We start from the raw sequence: 24,478 nt of genomic DNA, 5'->3' as shown, positions 1-24,478 counted from the left end.
ATAATAGGACCTATGTCAAATAGAGTGGTGAAGCTTCAGATAATGTATATTAAGCACTAATTCGAATGCTTGGCATATGGTAATCACTCAATACACATTAATTACTATTACTTTTAATTCCTTTTTGTCTGGGCAAATTACATTTAGGCTTCCCTCCATAAGGACAGTTGTCCTAAATGGAGCCTATCAAGCTTTATGAATTTTAAGATTCCTGATAGATACATTGTTTACAGTGGTCTTACTGTCTGCAAGTATACACTTCCCTTACTCCCAAGAACCATAATTTTAAGCTAATGAACTGAACTTAGATAAAACTGGGTGTTTGGTTCAACTTTAACATAGCTAGAACCCATCTTTTGAATTTCAGCCTCTTCAAAGTGGCCATGATAGTTTGCACAGTTGGAAATATGAATTTCTAATTGTACAAATTAGAAATTCTGTCAGTTGCACAATCAGAAGTCTGATTCCATTCCTTCATCAAAAGCCACAGTAGCTTTGGGATTTTGGAGGCACCCACCTTAGATGGGGCCAGAAAAATTAAATAATATGTAATTCAGGTGGTCTCATGTAGTTGAATTACATGACCTCTGAACTGGACTTGATGGGAGAATCAAGGCAATTCTTTTGTTTTATTTGGTAGAGAGGTCAAGTTCTAATTTAATCTGTTCCTTGTTAATATTATGAGACTAAAAACAAATGTGGTAGTTAAAAAAAGTGGAAATTAATGATTAAAAAAATCCACTGCCTATGGATTTCAATGATCCTATCCATGGTTACCAAAAATCACTGAGAGATGAATTTAAATAGAATTAAGAGTTTGATAAGGAGTGGTAAAAGTATCATGATAAAAATTTTGATAATGTTGTTTGTTTTTGGTTCATTAATGAACCTGTGGTTATATGAGGTTATAGAATCAAATAGAATCAAACGGGTAAAGAAAACTCAGATCATTAATGGAGAAGACAGAGACGTTTGGTGACTTTCTTTTTTTCTTTTCTTTTTTTTTTGGCCACACCATGTGGCTTGTGGGATCTTAGTTCCCTGATCAGGGATCGAACCCAGGCCCAGGGCAGTGAAAGCGCAGAGTCCTAACCACTGGACTGCCAGGGAATTCCCCAGGGACTTTCTGCGTATTATCTTGCTTGTATGAGTGAACATTCAGCACTTAAATTTCTGCTGTGTTTCAAAAGTTACTTTCTCCAACTTTAATTTTTTAATGGTTCAGGACTAGAAAGAATTTGCTGGACATTTTTAAAAGGCCACATGCTGGTACATGGTTGGTAGTGAAAAGAACATGGAAAGTTCTAATTATGCCATAAGTAGAAGTTTAACCAATAATTGGATAATTTTTTTAAAAAAATCAAGGCATTTTCTATCCAGGTTAATGTTAACACAGGGAAGAGTGAGTAGAACATTCATTCCTTACATACTACTTATCCTGGGTTACACTTGCCAATTTAAATCATTTTCTTGAAATAATAGGTCCTGCATTCCTTAGAATCATTAGGACTAGTAATGGATACTGTATTTGACTGATTTTTCACATGCCCTGATTTCACAGCAAGGACCTAGTTGTACTCAATTACACCCACTCACTACCAAGACACACTGACTCAAGCAAACAAATGATTATACCTCAAAATCAAATTAATAGACTTCCAATGAATAAAAGTTCTAATTCTTCACTAGGATGTGATTAAAAAATTGTAAACATTTGAGTCTTTACAAAACATGTACTGAAACAATTTTGGCCTAAGATCAAGGAGATTTAAGAAGACTGACAAAGAATCTTTAAGTCTTTCTGTAATTGCTTTCCACTCTACTTAAAATATAACAGTCACTGCAATTTCATAATAAGAAATAATTTTATAATCTTTTCAAATTTCTCTCTCCTTTTCTATTTTGGATCCTTGTGTCTTTTTTTTTTTTAATGACATAAAGACTTAAAACCTTGTATCTTTTATAAACCTAAATTCCTAAGAAACAGGGGCAGAGGATAAAATAAAGATTAAATTAAAATAAGATGTCAGATATGAAAGGAAAAAGATCAAGAGACCAGATGTCACATAAGGAAACTAAAAAATAATATGAAAACAAAACTAAAAACCATTTGCATGTGTGATAGGATACCACCATTTACGTTGCCTGGGTTATTTCTATGAAAGGAAAAAATATCTGGTAAAGGACGGACCTATAAGTATACTAGTACTATGCCATATTCTTACTCAAATAAGCTTACCTGTTTCTGTGTTAAGAAGTTCATAACCTGGGAAAAAAGCAACATTCTTTTGGCTAATATCAGGGTCAAGCATTAAGAAGCAAAATAAAATCCTGACTATGCTAAATAAGTTATAAAATTATCTGCTCTATCTACACTTTGGTATTTGTAAGGTAAATATTTAAACTTAAAAATAGACCCTTTCAAGTCATCTAAAGTTCTTGGTGGAAATGTAACATGATATGATAAATCTGGTTACCATTTAAATTTGAAGTACTTCATCCATTTTGGTGACAAAGGCGGTTTTAGCAGCTATCATTACATTCATTTAAATTTCAAAGTGCTTTGGGTCCTTCCAAGATGAACGTCCTTTCTTCCTTGCCTCTCATTCCTTAACTTATTTTCTGAAGATAGCAATGTTTACTGCAAGAGAACAACAAAAAATAGAGCTAAACTGGAGAAGTAAACTAGTTTTAAATATATTGGACATTTTCTTTCCTTTAGGATATTCTTAATTTCACACTCACTCAACCGTTAAAATTAGACTTATTCATTTAAGAAGTAACTTCCTTACTCAGGAGGAGACATGGATAGAATCTTACACACTCAAGAACTATCCATGCCATACCTAAGAACCAAGTAACTTACAGGAATCAAACTAGCTAGCACTGATGCACTTGAGGCTTTCTAAGACTTCATCTGATTGTTCTTGTATATTTCATTTTTTGGCTAGAAATATAAAAATAAGAAACATTAAACTCTATTTCACCTTTATAAAAATCCAATTCTAACAGTCACAATTTCCAACTTTGATACAGCCTCCGTTAAATATGAAAGTAGACATCTCCAATTGCAAAAGTTTCTCTAGCCACTTTGTAGTTTTACTTTAGGCTTAAGTATAAAATATATTTATAATTTGGTATACAAAACATCAATTTGCAGAGACATGGATGGATCTAGAGACTGTCATACAGAGTGAAGTAAGTCAGAAAGAGAAAAGCAAATATCGAATATTAACACATATATGTGGAATCTAGAAAAATGGTAAAGATGAACCTATTTGCAAAGCAGAAATAGAGACATAGATGTAGAGAACAAACATACGGGCGCCAAGGGAGGAAGCGGGGGTGGGATGTTGGGAGACTGGGATTGACATATATACACTACTATGTATAAAATAGACAACTAATGAGAACCTACTATATAGCACAGGGAACTCTACTTAATGCTCTGTGGTGACCTAAATGGAAAGGAAATCCAAAAAGGAGGGGATATATGTATAGTTATAGCTGATTCACTTTGCTGTACAGCACAAACTAACACAACATAGTAAAGCAACTATACTCCAATAAAAAAAGTTTAAATTTATAACTTCCTATTTCTGACTCTTCAGCACCAATTACATGCATGTTTAAACTGGCCCAACGCCTAATTTGTTTTCTCTATAACACCAAATACAAGGAAAATAATTGGAAAAGTTAAGAAGAAAGAAAAAGATAATGTGATCACTTTTTTTTTTAACTTTTTAATATGGGAATTTTCAAATACATATACAAAAGTAAAGAGAATGATGAACCCACATACCCATCACCCAACTTTAACAGTTATCAACATTTTGCCATTCATCTTCATCTGTCCCTCACCTCAATTCATTCTCTCTCCTGGAATTATTTTTGTTGTTGTTGTTAGTTTCTGCTTTATAACAAAGTGAATCAGCGATACATATACATACGTTCCCATAACTCCTCCCTCTTGCGCCTCCCTCCCACCCTCCGTATCCCACCCCTCTAGGTGGTCACAAAGCACGGAGCTGATCTCCCTGTGCTATGCAGCTGCTGCCCACTAGCTATCTATTTTCATTTGGTACTGTATATATGTCCATGCCACTCTCTCACTTCGTCCCAGTTTACCCTTGTCCCTCCCCGTGTCCTCAAGTCCATTCTCTACGTCTGCGTCTTTATTCCTGTCCTGTCCCGAAATTCTTCAGAACCACTTTTTTTTTTTTTTTTTAGATTCTATATATATGTGTTAGCATACAGTATTTGTTTTTCTCTTTCTGACTTACTTCACTCTGTATCACAGACTCTAGGCCTATCCACCTCACTACAAATAACAATTTTGATTCTTTTTATGGCTGAGTAATATTCCATTGTATATATGTGCCACATCTTCTTTATCCATTCATCTGTCGATGGACACTTAGGTTGTTTCCATGTCCTGGCTATTGTAAATAGAGCTGCAATGAACATTGTGGTACATGACTCTTTGAATTACGGTCTTCAATGTGATCACTTTTAAATGATTCATGACTGTGCTTACATACTGTAGAACTGAACCTCTCAATAAATTTTAAGAAACAAAAAAGCATTTTAAAAAGGACGTTTTTCTTTGTGCAACATCAAACAATATCTAACTCTGACACAGCTGGGTTATTCATGATGAAAACAATACCCAATGTTCTTACAGTGCTTAAATCCACCACTTCATGTGGTACATAACAATGATGAGCAGCATGTAGGAGAAATATTACCAAGAAAAAATATATATAGATCACCAATAAATAGATGAAATGATGATGCCCAGTATCACATAAAGAGTGGCAAAATTAGTCTTCTTTCCATTATAAGTCTTTACAGAAGAAAAATGCAATTAATGCCTATTTTATTTTGAAATTTGAATATGAAAAGAAATTGAACTTATGGATATACAAATACTGATAACCTAGAAAAGTACTGATAGAGAAGTGAAGTGATTTCCCATGGGTAAGTGTTGGTTAGTGGAAAAACTGAAATGAGAACATACATCTCCTCACTCTTTCCTAATGCAGTGATTGGTTATCCTTCCATAATCCACCCTGCATTCCTTTCCTCTCAGTCCCCAAAATAGTCTTTTTCTGAACGCTTTATTCTGATGTGTTTGGTAGAACTCAAACTCCAAATCTGAAATATCACCTCAACAACTTCCCATGTCAGCTATTACTTTCCACTAGGCTCTACAGAGTCTCCTCTACACATATGAACTTAGTGATCAAAGATATGAAAGGAAAAGACATATGCAGATTTTGAGGCTGCCTACTCTGTGCCTCCCTCCTTCCTAGGGATGCTCACCAATGAATTCCAGAACAACTGGCATGACTTGAACAGGGTTGTAGGTTAGATGGTAGTAACCTATCAACACTGAATTCCTGATTGTGATTATTTTATCCTGGTTACGTGGCAGAATGTCTTTGTAGGAAATGTACTCTAAAGAATTCAGAGGTGATGCAGTATAATGTCAGCAACTTACACTCAAGTGATTTAGGAAAAATTATCTGTACTATTCTTACAATTTGTATATAAGTTTGAAATTATTATAATATAAAAGGAAAAAAACAAGTAAATATATCAGTACATCTGTCACATTTCCAAAATGTCTTCTGTGGAAGTCTAATACAGCTAAATGCTTAAAGAAAAAGTAGTTCTACAGTGAAATAAATTTGGGTAAAGTTACTCACTGTATTCTTTCTTGGTGGCTCACAATACATGTGAGCCTATCAAATATTCCTACAGATCATGCATTAGACATACTTTCAATTATCCATCCTTCCAGCCACATAGAAATTACATACTTAAGGCCTACTATATGAAAGAAAATGTTCTGGGTAGTACAGATAGATAATAGGGAAGGCAAGATCTCTCACCTCAGAGAGCTTACTGTTTTAATACAGAAAGAGACAAATAAATAAATAAACTAATTTCAGATGGTGATAAGTGCTTTGAAGAAAATAAAACTGGGTGTTAGAGACTGGGAAGGTAGAGGTGCTGTTTTAGACAGTGTATCAAGGAAGGCCCTCTGAAGAGATGATGTTCAAGTTGAAATGAGCCAGAAATGGAAAAGTTTAGGGGAAGCATCTTCCAGACATAGGGCATACACGTCATTAAGATAGGAATAAGCTTATAATACTCATGGGGAAAAGTTTCTAAATTATCAAAATAATGAAATTTGTGTAAAAAATTTCTTAAAAATTCATAACTTTTTTTAAAGTAACTAGGCAAATTCTCTTTGGATGATGATTTTCTATTACTTCATAGCTTCTTTCAGAACCAATCCTTATTTTTATTTTATATTTGAAAACAAAGGTTATTCTCTCTCTGCATGTAAAAAGAAATAAATTGCCTGGTTTTTTTTTCTTTTTTGGTTTTTTTGTTTTCTGTTTGCTTTTCTCCTGGATGGTGTACTAGTGTGTTGGGGAAACATCATGAAGACATGTAGGCAGAAAAAGTATCCCCTGAATGAATGACTATATGCAGCTATGTTACTACCCACTCACTGAGGCAACAGCAGCATATACCTAAATTCAAGCCCTCTCTTCTAGAACTTCCACAGCACTGGATTTTGCGTATTGCCAAAGAACAACTTCAATTATATACCTTAAGGAAGGAAAATACACTTATTAGAGAATACAAACTACATAATCATTCAAGTGTGGCTCGAGTTAACTGTGTGAACATAACACCGAACAAAGTCATAGACTGTATATATCGACACTGCTTTACATATTAGACAAATTCTGAGTATTCTAAGAGGGGCCTGACTAGTATGCTAAGCTACAACAGGTAGAAAAAGAGAATATGCTTTGAAATGTGTTTTGTGTTCTAACTGGCTAACAGGGTTATGTGGAAGACAATACAGAAGCAAAGATGATGAAGAGAAGAGGCTGTATTCTCAAAATTGTGAACTAAGAAGAAAAATCCCTAGATCCTGTAAGTGGGGACAGCATGAAGTTAAAAATGATATAATGCTGGTGCGGGGCGGGGGGGCATTTTGTTTATGAGTACCAGGGCAACTTCATCACAAAATAAATAAATTTAGGATACATATATGCCAATTTTAAAACATTAATAAGATAGGCATATTGAAACAAAATAGGAAGGAAGGAATTTAACCTTGCATAATTAAAAAGAGAAAAGGTGCCAGTTTGAGAGTAAGATAAACTGGACATTAGCCCCAATTCCCCATTAACTGAGGAACCTCTGATATAACCTTTGACATTTTAAAATCTATCAAAGCCCTACAGGCTCAGTACTGTGTGATCTTATTTTCTTTGCTATTTAATTTAATAGTAGGGAACTATTTATTTAGTTCCCTAAGTAAAAGCATTACTTAGAATGAAAACACAACAGTCCAACAGGAATCCTACCGCTCACTTGGGAGCTTTTAATTCACATAGAGCAGGGACTGTCAAACTGTGACCCAGGGGCCAAGTCTGACCAGCCACCTGTTTATGTATGACCTGCAAGGTAAGAATGTAGTTTTTACATTTTTAAATAGCAGGAAAAAAAGATCAAAATAAAATATTTTGAGGCATAAAAATAATATGAAAATCAAATTTCATTTTTATAGATAAAGTTTTATCAGAACACAGCTAGCACATTTAAAAATGTATCATCTAAGGGGCTTCCCTTGTGGCGCAGTGGTTGAGAGTCCGCCTGCCAATGCAGGGGACACGGGTTCATGCCCCGGTCCGGGAAGATCCCACATGCCGCAGAGCGGCTAGGCCCGTGAGCCATGGCCGCTGAGCCTGCGCGTCCGGAGCCTGTGCTCCACAACGGGAGAGGCCATAACAGTGAGAGGCCCACATACCGCAAAAAAAAAAAAAAAAAAAAAAATCATCTAAGGCTGCTTTTGTACTACAAAGGATTAGCTGAGTGGGTGCAACAAGGGCTGTATGGCCCACAAAGTCTAAAATATACACTATCTGGCCCTTTCCAGATAACATTTGCCGGTTCCTGATATAAAGTACATATACTCACATGGTTATGCTCTAAAATGATAGGTCTTATATTTTAACACTAGATCAAATGGTTCATTTTTTCCTTATCTCCAAGTATTTCATTCCAAGTCTTTCATGTTTCTAATGAAATATTAAATAATAATTTTATATTTAAAATGACTATTCCATAATATTGAGAGAATTTTTGTATACTCGAAAATCCATTTTCCCGACTTGTGAGATTTCTTAGGTATGATAAATTATTTTCTTTGGGTCAGCTTCTGATTTAAAGTTTGTAATGGGCTCCCTGAATTGAAAAATAAATAATAGTTCCTAGAGTCGATACAAGATCTTTATAACAATACTGAGGAAAAAGTGAATAAATGGTTAAAAGTTATGTAAAAAATAATAACTGCTTGAGAGCTTCACAATTTTGTAAAAGTGTTAGCATTAAAACTCATTCTAGAATGATTCTGCTTCTGAGGGCATGAGGGGGTAAAAAGTCCAGAGTAATCCTCTCACTGCAAACAACTAGAACACCGTATAAAATATAGGAGAGGACTATTTTCAGACACTAGCAGTGCAGGACTGTGATCCCTGAGAAAAGGGAAACAAATAAGGCGAGCCCTACCATCACCCAAGGCTCTCAGCCAGGAAGCAATTTACTACTCCAGTATAGGAGGAAGAACCCAAATAGAGTCTGGCAATCTTGTTGACGTTGAGGAGATGGAGAAAAAAGTACAAGGAGGCCAAGGTAGCTAGAATTTATGGGGTAGAGTTCCAGAGAGCAGTGAAAGTGTTCCAGCAGTTTAAATGAGGGTTCCCTTGAGTAGTTAGCTAAATAAAAACCTGTACATGAGAAGGGTAAATTTCTTGAGACCAGCCAAGAAGAACTTCTAAGGAAAAACGTTACCAGGGAGTTCTAAGACAAAGGATTCACAGAGCTGATATGGGGCCAATATTTCAACAAGTTCCCTCCAGCAAGAGGGGAAAAACTTCACTGAATATACAAGGCTATCAGTAATGACCCCAGAAGGGCCACGTGCAGAAGCAGGGGAAAAGTAGCCCTAAAATAAAAGTTCCTCTAGACCCTCCTGAAAGGTGCTTGGAAGCCTAGAAAGCCTAGAAAGGATCAAACTAATATGCAATTTAAAATGCCTATTAGGAAAAAGTCCAATACACTTTAAAGAAATACTACAAAATCAAGAACTCAACACGTAAAATTCACAAATACCTGACATTTAATTAAAAATTACTGGACATACAAAGAAGTAGGAAAATGTGGCCCATAACCAGAAAAGTATCTGTCAACACAGAGAGACCCAGAAATGACAGACATGGTGGAATTAACAGGCAAAGACATTGAAAGGGTGTTATAAATATGCTCCATATAAATGAAAACAGGAATACAGGGAAGAGAGAAATGGAGAATTTTCAAAAAGACCCAAATAGAACTTCTAGAGATAAAATATATATATAATATCTGAAGTGAAAATTTCACTGGATGAGATAAGCACTGCAGAAAAAAAGAAATCAGTGAACTTGAAGACACAGCAATAAAATCTAGCCAAAATGAAGTTCAGAGAGAAAAAGATGACTGTTAGACAAAGGAAGAATACTGTTATAAATGTACTACATTATATGAGATGGTATAAAATTATTTGATAGTAGAATGCAGTAATAGGCATATTACAAATCCTAGAGCAACCACTAAAATAAGTAAATAAAAAGGTAGAAAAAAGAATAAGCCAATAAAGGAAAAAACAATAGAGAAGATTAAATGGAATTCAAAGTAAAATTAATTCAAAGGAATGGTTAATAGAAAAAGAACAGCAAAGATGGTAGATATAAACCTAACCACATTAATGTATACATTAAATGTAAATTATCTAAATACTCCAATTAAAAGACAGATTAAAAAAGCAAAACCAAATATATGCTATGAGAATCTCACACTAAAATAAGGAAATAGTTAAAAAATAAAAGGATAGAAGATATACCATGCAAACCAAAATCTTAAGAAATAGCCACATTTATATCAGAGAAGATAGAAGACAAGAGAAAAATAGTATCAGAGATGATGAGGGATATTTCATAATGATCAAGGGATCACTTCATTTGGAAGATGGAATAATTCTAAATGTATATGTACATAACACCAGAACTACAAAATACATTAAACAAAAACTGACAGAGCTGAGGGGAGAAACAAACAAGCACCCAAAACAGTTGGAGACATCAACACTCCTCCCTCAGTACCTGAAAAGAACAGGTACACTGAAAGTCCAGCAAAGATAAAGAAAACTCGAACAGCACTATCAACTGTGATGTTTATAGAACATTTCAACCAACAACAGCAAAATATAAACTTTTATACTGCCCATGAAACACTCACCAAGATAGCCCATCTACTGAACCAGGAATAAGTCTTAATAAATTTTGAAAAATTGAAACTACACATAGTATATTATATTCCCTTAGCACAGTGGGATTAAATCAGAAATCAAAACCAAAATGATACTTGGAAAATTCCCAAACATTTAGAAATTTAACATCTTCTAAAATAACCTAAGTGCCAGAAACCACAAGGGAAATTAGAAAATACTTTGAAATGAATGAAAATGAAACCTGACCTATCAAATTTTTTGATGCAGCTAACAAGATGCTTTGAGGAAATTTACAGTTTTCTATGCATATATTAGGCAGAAAAGACCTAAAATCAATTATCTAAGCTACCATGGTAAGAGGCTACAAATTAAACCAAATAAGTAGATAGTTACAAATTAACAAAGAATAGAAACCAATGAAATAGATAACTGAAAAACAGAGAAATATCAATGAAACCAAAAACAGGTTCTTTGAAAAAAAAAGTGTAATTGACAGACCTCTAACTAGACTGAATGAGAAAAGACAGAAATCAGCAATATTAGGAACAAAAGGGGAAACATTACTAAAGAGTCTACAAATATTAAAAGAACAAGAGACCATTTATGAATGATTTTTTTTAAATTAAGTTATTTATTTATTTTTGGCTGTGTTGGGTCTTCGTTGCTGTGCACAGGCTTTCTGTAGCTGCGGCGAACGGGGGCTATTCTTCGTCGCAGTGCACGGGCTTCTCATTGTGGTGGCTTCTCTTGTTGTGGAGCACGGGCTCTAGGCACGCGGACTTCAGTAGTTGTGGCTCATGGGCTCAGTAGTTGTGGCTCACGAGCTCTAGAGCTCAGGCTCAGTAGTTGTGGTGCACGGGCTTAGCTGCTCCGTGGCATCTTCCCGGACCAGGGCTCGAACCCGTGTCCCCTGCATTGGCAGGTGGATTCTTAACCACTGCGCCACCAGGGAAGTCCCTATGAATGCTTTTATCTCAATAAATTTGACAACTATGATGAAATGAACAAATTCCTTAAAAGACACGTTACCATAATGACTCAGGAAATAATACATAACCCAAATAACACTGTATCTATTAAAGAAATTGAATTTGTAATTTAAAATATTCCCACAAAGTAAACTCCAGTCCCCAATGCTTCACTGTAAATCCTATCTAACATATAAAGACAGAAGTAATGCAAATCCTACATAAATTCTCCCAGAAAGTAGAGGAGGACACATTTCTCAACTGATTTTATAGGGCCAGCATTAGATTGATTCCAAAACCAGAAAAAGACATTATGAGAAAACTACACACCAATATCTCTCATAAACATACTTTCAAAAATCTTCAACAAAATAGCAAAATCAAATTCAGCAATATATAAGAAGAAATACAAGGTTGATTTTACATTTTAAAAAATCAATGTTATTAACTATATTAACAGAATAGAGGAGAAAAACAACATAATCCTCTCATTAGAGAAAAAATATTTAATAAATTTCAACACATATTCATAATAGAAACTTCAGAAAACTCAGGATGGAAAAGAACTACCATTTGATAAAGGGCATCTGTACAATACTGACATAATAATAAATAATAAATGTTCTGTTCAACATTATACTGGAGATCATAGCTATACGGAGGCACAAAAAAGAAATGAAAAGCATAAAGATGGGAAAGGAAGAAGTTAAAATGTCTTTATTTACAGGAGACAAAATTATTTGCATAGGAAATCCTAAGGCGTATACAAACTATATAGTGATTTCAGCAAGACTGTAGAACTTGTGTTCAATATACATATATCCATTGTATTTCTATATCAACAAACAACTAGAAATTTAAAAATTTTTAAATGCCATTATAATAGCATTAAACAAAATTAAATACCTGAGTTTATCCCTAACAAAATATGTGTAAGACCTATAAAATGAAAGCTACAAAACAAAGCTAAGACAAATTACAGAAAACTGAAATAAATAAAAATATATAACATAGTCATGAATTGGAAGATTCAAAATTGTTAATATGGCAATTCTTTGCAAATTCATCTACACATTCAATTCAATCTAAATCAAAATCCCAGTTTTTTTTTGTAGAAATGTACAAGCTGATTCTAAAATGTATATGAATATCCAAATGAACAGAATAATTAAAATAATTTTGAAAATGAAGAACAAAGTAGGAATACTTACAATACCTGATTTCTGGAGTTAACATTAACTTACAGCAATCCATATAGTTTGGTAATAGCCTAATCATAACATATAGAAAACTGGAACTGAACAGAGAATCCAAAAATAGACTATAAAATACTTGGTCAATTAATTTTTAGAAGTGCCATGGTAACTCAATGCAGAAAGAAAATATTTTCAACAAGTGTTGCTGAAACAACTGGATATTCATATGGAATAAAAATGAATTTTGCTTTTATATGACAGGATTTTGTATACGTAAAAATACTAAATGAAAATACATCATAAACCTAAGAGTAGAATGTAAAACTATAAAGCTTCAAGAAGAAAACAGGGAAAAGTTTTTATGACTTTAGGATAGACAAAGATTCAAAAGCATGAACCATAAAAAAAAAAGAAATATAGAAACAGTCACCTGATAAACCATACTTTATCAAATTAAAAACTTCTGCTGTTTTAAAAACATCATTATAGGGACTTTCCTGGTGGTCCAGTGGGTAAGACTCCACGCTCCCAGTGCAGGGGGCCTGGGTTCCATCCTTGGTCAAGGAACTAGATCCTGCATGCATGCCACAACTAAGAGTCCACATGCCACAACTAAGAAACCCACATGCTGCAACTAAAGATCCTGCATGCCGCAACTAAGACCCAGCACAGTCAAAATAAATAAATAAATATTTTTTTAAAAAAGTCAACAAACAAAAATAATTGCATTTCAAAAAAATCATTATAAAAATTAAGTGGCAAATAATTACATTAAATGATTAAAACCACAAGATACCATTTCACACTCATTAAATGGCTAAATTTAGAAAGACTGACAATTCTAAATATTGGTAAGGACGTACAGCTGTGGTGCCTAAATACTGGTGAGGCTGTAGAGCTGCATTGATTCACCTTCTAATACAGCAGCCACTAGCCACATGTAGCCATTTAAATTTAAATTGATAAACTGAATAAAATAAAAAATTCACTTCCTCAGATGTACTAGCCATATTTCACCTGCTCAACAGCCACATGTGGCTAGTGGTTACAGTATTAGACAGTGCTGATATAGAACATTTTCATTATTGCAGAAAGTTCTATAGGATAACATTAATTTAGAACATCTAAAATGTTCACAAATTGCTGGTAGGTATGTAAAATTTTACCACCACTTTAAAAAAGTTTGACACCTTCTTTGAAAGTTGAACAAAACTTACCATATAACCCAACAATTCCACTCCTAGGTATTTACCCAGCAGGGTTGGTGTCATTAGAGTGGGGAGCTGGAACTTCCACCCCTGCCCAGAAGTACAGCCATCTCCTCCCCAGATGTCAATGGAGGGTAAGTGGGACTCTGAACTTATACTTCTAGGTGGCAATAATGAGGCAGCACCCTTTCACCCTGGCAGGGGAGTATCAAAAGAGGCCTGCTAAATTGATATAAAATATAAAGTCTCATGACATAATACCCAAAATGTTCAGGTTTTAACTGAAAACCACTCATCATACCCCAAATCAGGAAAACCTCAACATAAATGAGAAAAGACAAACAATGGATGCCAATACCAAGATGACAAAGATTTAAGAATTATCTCACAAGGATTTTAAAGCAGCCACAATAAAAGGTTTCAATGAGAATTTTTAAGGGAGACAACACACTGGAAACAAATGAAAAATAGAAAGTCTAAGAAACAGAAGGTCTTAGCAAAGAAATAGAAGATACAAAGAATAAAATTACAGAACTGAAATTAAAAAGCCAAAGGATGGGCTAAACAGGAGAATGGAGGGGACAGAAGAAAGAATCAGTGAACTAGAAGATAAAACAACAGAAGTTACCCAATCTAAATAACAAAAGACATAGACTGAATACAAATGAACAGAGCTTCAGGGAGCTGTGAAATTATAACAAAAGATCCAACATTAATGTCATCAGAGTCTTGGAAGTAGAGGAGAAAAGGGTAGGGCTGAAAAAATATTGGAAAAAATATGGTTGAAAAAAGTTTCCCAAATTTGGCAAAAGACATAAACCTATAGATTCAAGAAGCTGAATAAATCTCAAACAGCATAAATCCATAGAAATCCACACCACATATAGTCAAATTTCTGAAAACTAAAGACAATGAAAAAATCTTAAAAGCAGCAAGAGAAAAATGATCCTTCACCTACAGGGGAAAACCAATTTGACTATCAGTGGATTTCTCATAAAAAGCTATAGAGGTCAGAAGGAACTGGCACAATCTCTTTCAGGTGCTTAAAGAAAAAGAACTGTCAAGCCAGAATTTTTCCTCTAGAAAAATATCCTTAAGGAATGAAGAGAAAATCAACATATTCTTAGATAAAGGAAAGCTAAGAGAATTTTTTGCTAGTAGACTTGCCCTAAAAGAATGGATAAAGGAAGTTCTCTAAATAGAAAGGGACTGAAAAAAGATGGAATCTTGGAACATCAGGAAGAAGGCCCAAAAGAGTAAAAATATGGATATATACAGTAAGAGTTCTTCTCCTCTTGTCTTCCAAATTATGCCTGACTGTTTAAGCAAAAATTATAACACTGTCTGATATGGTTCACAATGTATGTAAAGGAAATATTTAAAACAAGTAATATAAAATACATGTATGCATGCATATAATATACACCTATAAATAATACATCTACACATAAAAATATTAATTAAATGAGGGAGGATAAAGGAACTAAAGGAAGGTAAGGGTTCTACACTTTGCTTGAAGTAGTAAAATGTAGCAGTGCCAGTGGTACTGTGGTACAGGAGACTGTGATCTGCTATAAATATACAATGTGATATCTAGAGCAATGATGAAAAAGTTATACAAAGAAATACATTTTAAAACACTATAGTAAATCAACATGGAATTCTAAAAAGTATTTAAGTAACCCACAGGAAAGCAGGAAAAGGAAAAGAGAAATGAAAAAGAGGAAACAAACAGAAAACAAAAAATTAAATGGCAGACTTATTATTTCTTAACATATCAATAATACCTTCATTAGCAACAGACCCAAACTGGAAACAACTAAAATGTCCTAAAATAGGTGAATTGTTAAACAAATTGTGGTACATCTATACCATGAAATATACTAAATCAGCAATAAAAAGGAATGAACACACCACAATTTGGGTGGATCTCAAGGGCATTATGCTAAATGAAAATAGCCAATCTCAAAGTTTATATATATACTATATCATTCCATTTTTATTGTCATTCTTGAAATGACAAAATTATAGAGATGGATAACAGATTAGTGGTTTCCAGGGGTGAAGGGTGTGTGTGTGTGTGTGTGTGTGTGTGTGTGTGTGTGTGTGTGTGACTATAAAGGGACAGAAGGAGGGAAATCTTTCTGGTGAGATTGCAGTCTTGGTTACATGAATGTACACATGTGATAAAATGCCAAAGAACTATTATTCACTTTATATCAATATCAATTTCTTGATTTTGGTATTATTATTCTATAGTTATATAAGATGCAACTAATAGGAGAAACTGGGTGAACGGTACAGGGGACATCTCTGTACGATACTATCTTTGCAACTTCCTGTGAATCTATAATTATTTCAAAGTATGAAGTGAATCACCTTTGTGAATACTTTAGGAGCTCACTATTGGGGTCCCTATAATATGTATGAATAAAATTTTTTCCTTTTCTCTTTAAAAAAACGATCACAACAGCTTTATTCATAATAGCTAAAACCTGGAAACAACTCAAATGTTCATTAACAGGTGAATGGCTAAACAAATGGTTATGTAGTTGTACAATGGAATACTACTCATAAATTTAAAAAAGAATAAACCACTATACGCACAACATGGATGAATCTCAAAAATATTAAGCTGAGAGAAAGAGGCCACACACAAAAGAGCTCACAGTGAACAGTTCCATTTATACAACATTCTGGAATAGGCAAAACTAAGGTGATCAGTAGTTGCTAGGGCTTAAATGTAGGTAGAGGTTTTGAATAAAAAGGGACAGTTTGAAGTTTTCTGGGATGATGGATCTACCTGTATCCTGTCTGTAGCAGTAGTTTACATGGATCTGTACATGTGTTAAAGCTCACAGAACTAATAAAAAAGTAAATTTTACTGTATGTAGAAATTTAAAACAACAATAATAAAAACCATCCTTTCCCATCACAGCTTTTAAGTCCCATCTTCAATTATTTGATAGATAAGAGTTGAACCTTGAACAACGTTAGTTTGAACGGCATGGGTCCACTTACATGCAGATATTTTTTAATACTAAATTCAATACTCAATATTTTTCAGTACTACATGGTTCATGGTTGGTTGAATCCGTGGATGTGGACGAAATGGAGATACAGAGGGCTGACTATAAGTGACACCTGGATCAACCCCTCTGTTATTCAAGGGTGAGCTGTATTCTACTCCTACTACTGTCACTACCTAGTTGGTGCTGAGTAAGCAATTTACCCCCTAACCCTTGGTTTCTTTTTGTAAAATGAAAGGAAATAATTAAATGATCTGTAAAGCTTCCTATTCCGTGCTTCTGTTAAATTTGTATTATCTCATAATTAATAAGGAACACAAAATATTTCTATTGAAATGTTCTGTTCCTATATAAGAATGAGCAAAGCCAGCAAGGGAATTCATACAATTTTAATTTCAAATTCAGTGTTCATAGAAAACCCTGGTTGCAATCCCAAATGGCCTTTGGTTTAAATTTTTTTTTTTTTGGAGATGGGGTTTCATAAAAGAAATAAGACTAGAGAAAAAATGAGTATCTATTTTCAACAACACTCTCAATTACATCCAACAGAATAATTTCTGAATACTTATAAAAATTATCCAATCTTCTCACTTTGAGAAATAAGAAAAATAAAAGTAGCATATATATATGCCAACAAATATTCCATTAACTACACTTGCTTGATACTATTTTTCTCTGATAAATCCAAATAACCAGGCAACTACAGATGAACTGATAATACAAATGTAGGCCAACTGATTCTGTTACTCTCCTTTATCACCTACATTTCTTTTCTTTTTTTTTTTTTTTTTTTTTTTTGCGGTACGCGGGCCTCTCACTGTTGTGGTCTCTCCCGCTGCGGAGCACAGGATCCGGACGCGCAGGCTCAGTGACCATGGCTCACGGGCCCAGCCACTCCGCGGCATGTGGGATCCTCCTGGACCGGGGCACGAACCTGTGTCCCCTGTATCGGCAGGCGGACTCTCAACCACTGCGCCACCAGAGAAGCCCTACATTTCTTTTTTAAAAAATATGAATCAATTCATTTAATTCTTTAAAATACATACTAAGATATAAAATAAGTCCTGAGCTACATATAACTGTTAAATAGCAATACATTTGGAAAAGGAAAACTAATCAGTATTTCCTTATAACTCCACTGTCATGTTAACCTTTAAGAAGGAAGCTGCAAATCTAAGTTTATCGCACTTCCTCAGTGTTGAGACCACACATGCAAACACACATACATACACCCACACACACAAACCAACATCTCTGTGTTTCCCTCACTGCCATCCTTAGATTTACTGAAGATGACATCGAAAAGGATCTGAGAGTTCCTCAAATTTCCATACATCTATTAAGAACTTATCTCATTCTTAGAAAGTACCCTGGTACAGAAACTAAACCCCATATAAAAAAGCAAATCTATTGATATATTAATACTGAATCAATCTCCTGGCAGAACATTTTATTTAGTGCTACCAAATTTGTAAACAAGACTGAAAAAAAAAAGTGTTTCAATAATTTCTTTATAGAAGTAGTTTTATAAAAAAATTAAAAGGCTTAATGTATTGAACCCATGTCTTCTGAACTACTGGTATACTGAGGGAATCTTTCAAAATGAATGAGGCACCATCCTGGAAGCCTGGCTCTTTAACCCTAAAGCCAAACAAGGGAAACTCAAAAATCACAGAAAAAAAAAAAAAAATCAAAGTCCTCAGCTCAATATCATAACTTTATTATGACCACTAAATCACAGCTGGCCAATGAAAAGCTAACTGTAGTCCTTAAAACTCACTGTAGTCTGGGTAAGCAAGACAGTCATATTATAATAGGTACAATTCAGTAAAAAAAAAACTGTTTATGTCAGGTGTTTAAAGTTTCCAGGAGACTAGCTCTTGAGTTATCTCAAAACAAAACCTAAATATCAACTACTGTGAAGTGGCCTTTTCATTTTTTCCTTTAAAGAGCTTTAAAAGCAGTGGTTGAAAAAACCCTTGCGCATGTTTTGAGGCCAGATTCAAAACTGAGAACTAAAGACCAGTCTATTCAAGTTTTCCTCAAATGCCATTTCCCTGGATACCATGGATCTGATGACATTACAATGGGAGCTGGTTGCGAGGCGGGGCTCTGTAGGGAAGGGCATGTGGAAGAAACGTCAGCCAACAGGGGAAAAGAATATTTAAAATTCTCTTAAGGAAGAAAGACTTTAGGAAAAACATTTTTCTTCTCTAACTTAAGAGAAGTTAAGAAATCTTACACTGTTAAGAAGTTAAGAAATCTTACACTTAAGAAATCTTACACTGTTACTTTCAATTTTGTTGTGTACCTATTCCATCCTTTATTGTTTTATTTGATTAGAAACATATGGAAGATCCTCCTTCCATTTATTAGTTCTATAGAATATAGTTTATAGTTTATAAAAAACTTTAATATAGAATAAAAATAGAAATTTTATTAATGACCGAATTTTCATTTCCACAGAGAAAGCACCATCACATCATGTAATCTAGAAAATCACCTCCTTTTAAAGGAAGGAAATTGGGGGTCAAGACTGTAAAAGAATAACTGCTAACATCCATATTCTAGTTTTAAGATAATTTTCTTTCCAATTAAAAAATACATATTATTTACAGAAAGCTACCAACGTAAAGCAATTTGTTGTTCTGCACAGCAGGATCACTGGCATGGGGACAGTTAATGTTTCCACAGCTACAGAGTGGAAATAGGAAAGAAAATTCAGGTCACATCACTAAAGGCAATGAAATAATTAAATAATTTCGTGTAAAATTTAGCTTCCTACACGAATTTGTTCGTTTGTCTTATATCCTTTTGAATTAACTGTCTTAAGTTCTCCTTAGCTCATCTACAATTTACAAGTACTTTATTACGAAGTATGGTTTCTCTATGAATTATCAATACTTTGTTGAGGATAAAACAATTCAAATAGTACACTATTGATAAACACAAAAATACTAAAAGTCAATTATACCTACTCCTAATCGAGGAATAAATGAAAACAAATATTAAATCAACTTGTAGACCCTAGTTTTTGCCCCCCTCCTTCCCTCTTTGTTTCTGCTATTTATACTGCTGTAGTCATTACTACTTTTATACTAGGGAATGTTTCTTTTTCCTGCTTGGATTTGTTTCATAAATCATTGAATTCTCGCTTTCTCCCACAATAGGACTTCATCACAAAGATGTAATTAATCCCACTAAAGCAAGGAAGCATGGCAGACTTTAGGTTGACAGTCAGTCATTTAGTTTAGGCTCAGCTATGGGACCCTAGACCAATTCGACTGCTCATCTGCACAATGATGATGATGATATTGAATCCACAAGACTGTGGTGAAGCTTGTATGAGATTAATGTATGTGAAAGAGCTCTGGATGTTTAAAGTGTCATACAAATGTAAGGGTCTCAGTTTCTTCATCTATCATATAGGACGATTCAGTTAGGTGATCTCTAAAGACTTCTCATCTCTAAAAAGTCTTTGATATTTACATATGAATCACATTAAAAAATCTACTTACTCTTGGGATAATTTCATAGTTCTAAGAGACTTAGGGAACAATTAACTCAACCTTCTCATCTCACAAAATGAGTCCAAAAGCAGGCTAAGAGACTGGCAGATCACATAAGTCAGTAGGAAAGTTGGGAGTAGGAAGGACTCAGACCTGACTCCTACCTCAACATCCTTTCTATCATGTGATGTTGTTCACTATTCTGTGAATTTAAACTCTCTCTTCATCACAGCTTAAACAATTATCTTTACAAACAGATTACAATGAAAAGCTTATTAAGAAAATGTGAATATTACTCTGGTGAAGATGACTTAACTAATAATAGTCCAATTAAAAATGTTTACAAATGTCACTAATAGCAAAAGGAGCTTAGATCAAACTGTCCAGCTATTCAGTTGGTTTGTGTGATATTCAATTTTAAGTCAATAGGTATGATGTAAATCCTACCTAACCTTTCACAGTACAGAGTTTTAATTCTGCTTTTGTTACTTACTAGCTATGTGATTTTGGGCAATTTATTTCTCTGAGCTTCAGTCTCTTCCTGTTTCTTTAAAACAGGGATAATACCAAGTATGTCACCTGGCTGTTGTGAATTAAGTGATCTAGCTCATGTTAAGACCCTATGACAGTGTCTGGCACATACTAAGTGCTCTACAAATATTAGTTTCCTTCTCTAATCTTCTAAGCTTTAGGAGAATAGAGACTGTTTCCTCTCCTTTTACTTTATCATAAATATTTATTAAATTAAATATATGGGGCCCTGGTCCTCAAATTCAGTTATAAGCAGTTGTACAACTAAACCTAAATAAAATGAAGCAGTGTGACAAAATGGAAGGTAAATGGGGTTTGGAGTCAACAAATCTGAGTTTGAATCCTTGACTGACTATCTAATAGCTTTTTTACCTTGAGCAATTTACCAGACTTCTCAAGCTTCTTATCTGAAAATGTGACTTTTATCTAGCTTTTTATGATTCTGTTGTTCATATTAACAGACATCACAAATACCTAGAAAGGGGCCTATCTTATTCATCTTTGTCTCTTCCATACTAAGGCAAAGTTCAAAATTATAAGTTCTGTTGTTGGAATAAGGCAGGAGATTAAAAAAAAAAAAAGAGATTCAAGATTAGAATAAATGTGTTACATTAAGAAAAGAAAAAGTACAAACCCAGTTTAACTGGCACCAACTCTAGGCATTATGTCATTGCTTCCTTTTCTTTCCTGAGGAATGGACCTCAAATATTCTTTTCCTACAGGAAGAGCAAAGTGGGGAATGTTTATTAGTGAAGGTCATTTGACTCACACTTTAAAACTGAGCATTTTAAAATTTACCATAACGAAGTGAGAGAGTGGCATGGACATATATATACTACCAAATGTAAAATAGATAACTAGTGGGAAGCAGCCACATAGCACAGGGAGATCAGCTCCGTGCTTTGTGACCACCTACAGGGGTGGGATAGGGAGGGTGGGAGGGAGATGCAAGATGGAAGAGATATGGGGATATATGTATATATATAGCTGATTCACTTTGTTATAAAGCAGAAACTAACACACCATTGTAAAGCAATTATACTCCAATAAAGATGTTAAAAATAAAATAAAATAAAATTTACTATAAGACAGTACTTACCATAAGCCAATACTCATTCTATTTAATGGACTTGTTTTTAAGAGATAAAATAACCAAGAGGTGTTTTACTTTAGAAAATACTACAGGTCTAAATAGCCAAAAAGTATCCTTACCTCAAAAATTACTTTCAATGAATAACAATGCTTTGTTAAAGATGACTTAAACTACTCAGAAAAGGATTGCACAAAGCACTGTAGTTAATTACAGTATGCAAAAATACTTCTAGAGCTATACTTAATCTTTTGAGTGAAGGGTGAGTGGTGAGGTATACACAACTATGAGAATCTGAAGAAAACTATGAATTGATGCCCAGAAAAATGCACATACGTGCATCAAATTTTGCATATAATTTTAGCTGAGTCATGAAACACAGTCATTATCCTATAGATCTCTAAAACCTGTTAGCAGATGCTAAGCAACCTCTGTTTCTGAGTTTTTCAAAATAATGGACTTATAGGATTTTAGAACCTTAAGCAATTTAGCAGTCATCTAATGCAAACTGCTAATAGAAAAATGAAAAAATAGTCCCCCAGAAAGTTAAAAAGAATTAGGTAAAGTCTTACTGCACTCAGGAACAGAGAGGTGTCCAACTACCATGCTAATCCACATAAGACTGACAGTGCAAAATTTAGTATAAGTCAGTGCCTCTGGGTCAGAGTAATTATCACAATGGAACCAGAATTGACTTTCAAATGGTCGTTTGGTCTAAACACATAATAGATCATCATTGATGGTTAAGAAAATGAAATTTGGACATGTGAAAAAGTTGATCAAGTCATTTAATCTTTCTTATCCTCAGGTTCTTCAAAACAAAATGGAAATAATAAAACCTACCGTTGTAGGATTATTTTAAGGATAAAATCTGATAATATGCATAAAGTATTTAACACAGTGCCTAGGTACATAGTAGGTGCTCAGGAAATGATATGAATTTTAAAATATTTCTTGTCAAGTCATGGAATTGGGTAAAATATTAAATAAAATCTCAAAGTAAATGAGATGCTTTCCAGCTAAACAAAATAACTAGCAAACATTTACTGAGTATCTATACTATATTATTCAAGGTGTTACCGAGGATACAAAAAGGATAAAGTTGTTCTCCTTTCAAGGGAAACTAGACAAAGACACAGAGTTTTTTTCCTTCTCAGTTTCCTTCTTGGGTTCCTTTCTCATTTCCCCTCAGGGCTCAGCTTTCTGCCCACTTCATACTCTACCCATATTCTCTGTACTCCCACCAGGACTGAGAGGACCCTCACATGAATACCTCTAATCCTGACCTTTCACCTGAGCATCAGACTCCTATATCTTGTTGTCTTCTGTATGTTTCCAACTGAAAGTACCATAGTAAAATACATTAAAAACTTTTCCTAACATCTATTCCTTCTTTAAATTCCCTGCTATAGTTATTAACAGCCACTTAGACACTCAAATCAAAGTCCAACGGTAATCTCACATTTCACCAATCACTTTAAATGTCTGATTCATTTCTACTCTAAACACCTTCCATGTCTATGTCCTCAATTCATCCCTATTAATAGTATCCAAATCCAGGGCATTATCTCTCAATATGACTAAATCAGTAATCTAACTGGTCTACCCACCTCTACTCTTACCCTACCTCAAAATCATTTACCATACTCCTGCCAAAATGATCACTCTAAAATGAAAATCTTGCCACACCGTGAGTATGTCAAACCCTTCAACAGCTGTCTATTATCCACAGAATAAAGTCCAAGTTCACCCAAAAAATAAATGCCCAAGTATGACATATAAAGTCCTCAATGACCTGGCTCATGCCTATCTCTTCAGCTTCATTTCCTATCTCCCACTTCATCACACTACGGCCATACTGAACTATTTGTCAAGCTTCACGCTGTTCTCTTTGTTGATATAAACCTACACTTCTTCCATGAATAGGAAATTCTTACTTGTTCTTCAAGATTCAGGTCCAAGATCATCTTCTCTGGGAAGCTTCCAGAGTATACTTCCCTCCCCCACCAAGCTCACGCATTATCACAACAGGCACTCAGGAGATATTTGTTAAACGGAACTGAAACTAAGAAAACTAACAACAAACAGCAAATAATTTGTACATATCAAGCCAGTGAGAAGGGCAACGAGATGGATTTCAGTGTTTCTTTGGAAAAAAGTCTTGATCTAGGGATACGAGGAGTAATAGTTCAGATTGTTGAAGAAAGGAAATTAAAGTATTTGAGTGAGTAAAACAGAGATGGAAATGGACACATTTAGAGGAGACGTGTAAGACAAGACTGGAGGGATAGTAAACAGCAGATATAAACTCACGAATGTAGCCATCCATATAAAAAAATTTAGAGACACAACCAATAAATCACCAAAGATTTTGAAACAGTTTTCTCTGAAACTGTATGATGTAGTTGCCATTTACAGACACTACCCTCTACTTCAATTAAAGAGATATTAGTTTAGAAAGATGTTTTCATCTTTTAGTTAATCTCTTGCATTTTTATAAGTTTGAGGAGATACTCTCATTTAATTAGCATGTACTGAAGAACTTTACATAAAATCCTGAAATTATAACATATCTCTATATGGCACAATA

General features: G+C 34.3%; 1 protein-coding gene across 8 annotated transcripts in view; it reads right to left on the bottom strand.

Annotated features, from left to right (window-relative positions):
- Positions 1 to 24,478, bottom strand: part of PEAK1 (pseudopodium enriched atypical kinase 1) — a 296,325-nt gene that overhangs the window by 143,193 nt on the left and 128,654 nt on the right. For all 8 annotated transcript variants that reach the window (XM_029236367.1, XM_029236369.1, XM_029236366.1 and 5 more), the window contains 2 exons: positions 21,433 to 21,514; positions 2,478 to 2,641 (listed from right to left, as the gene is read on the bottom strand). The gene's annotated coding sequence lies outside the window, so the exon portion shown is untranslated. The remainder of the gene's footprint in view (positions 1 to 2,477; positions 2,642 to 21,432; positions 21,515 to 24,478) is intronic.

The sequence above is a fragment of the Monodon monoceros genome, unplaced genomic scaffold (assembly GCF_005190385.1).
Source record: "Monodon monoceros isolate NGI ecotype Baffin Bay Population unplaced genomic scaffold, NGI_Narwhal_1 Super_Scaffold_21, whole genome shotgun sequence".
Lineage (NCBI taxonomy): Eukaryota > Metazoa > Chordata > Mammalia > Artiodactyla > Monodontidae > Monodon > Monodon monoceros.
Note: the sequence above shows the minus strand (reverse complement) of the source record. Positions and strands in the feature narration are given on the sequence as shown.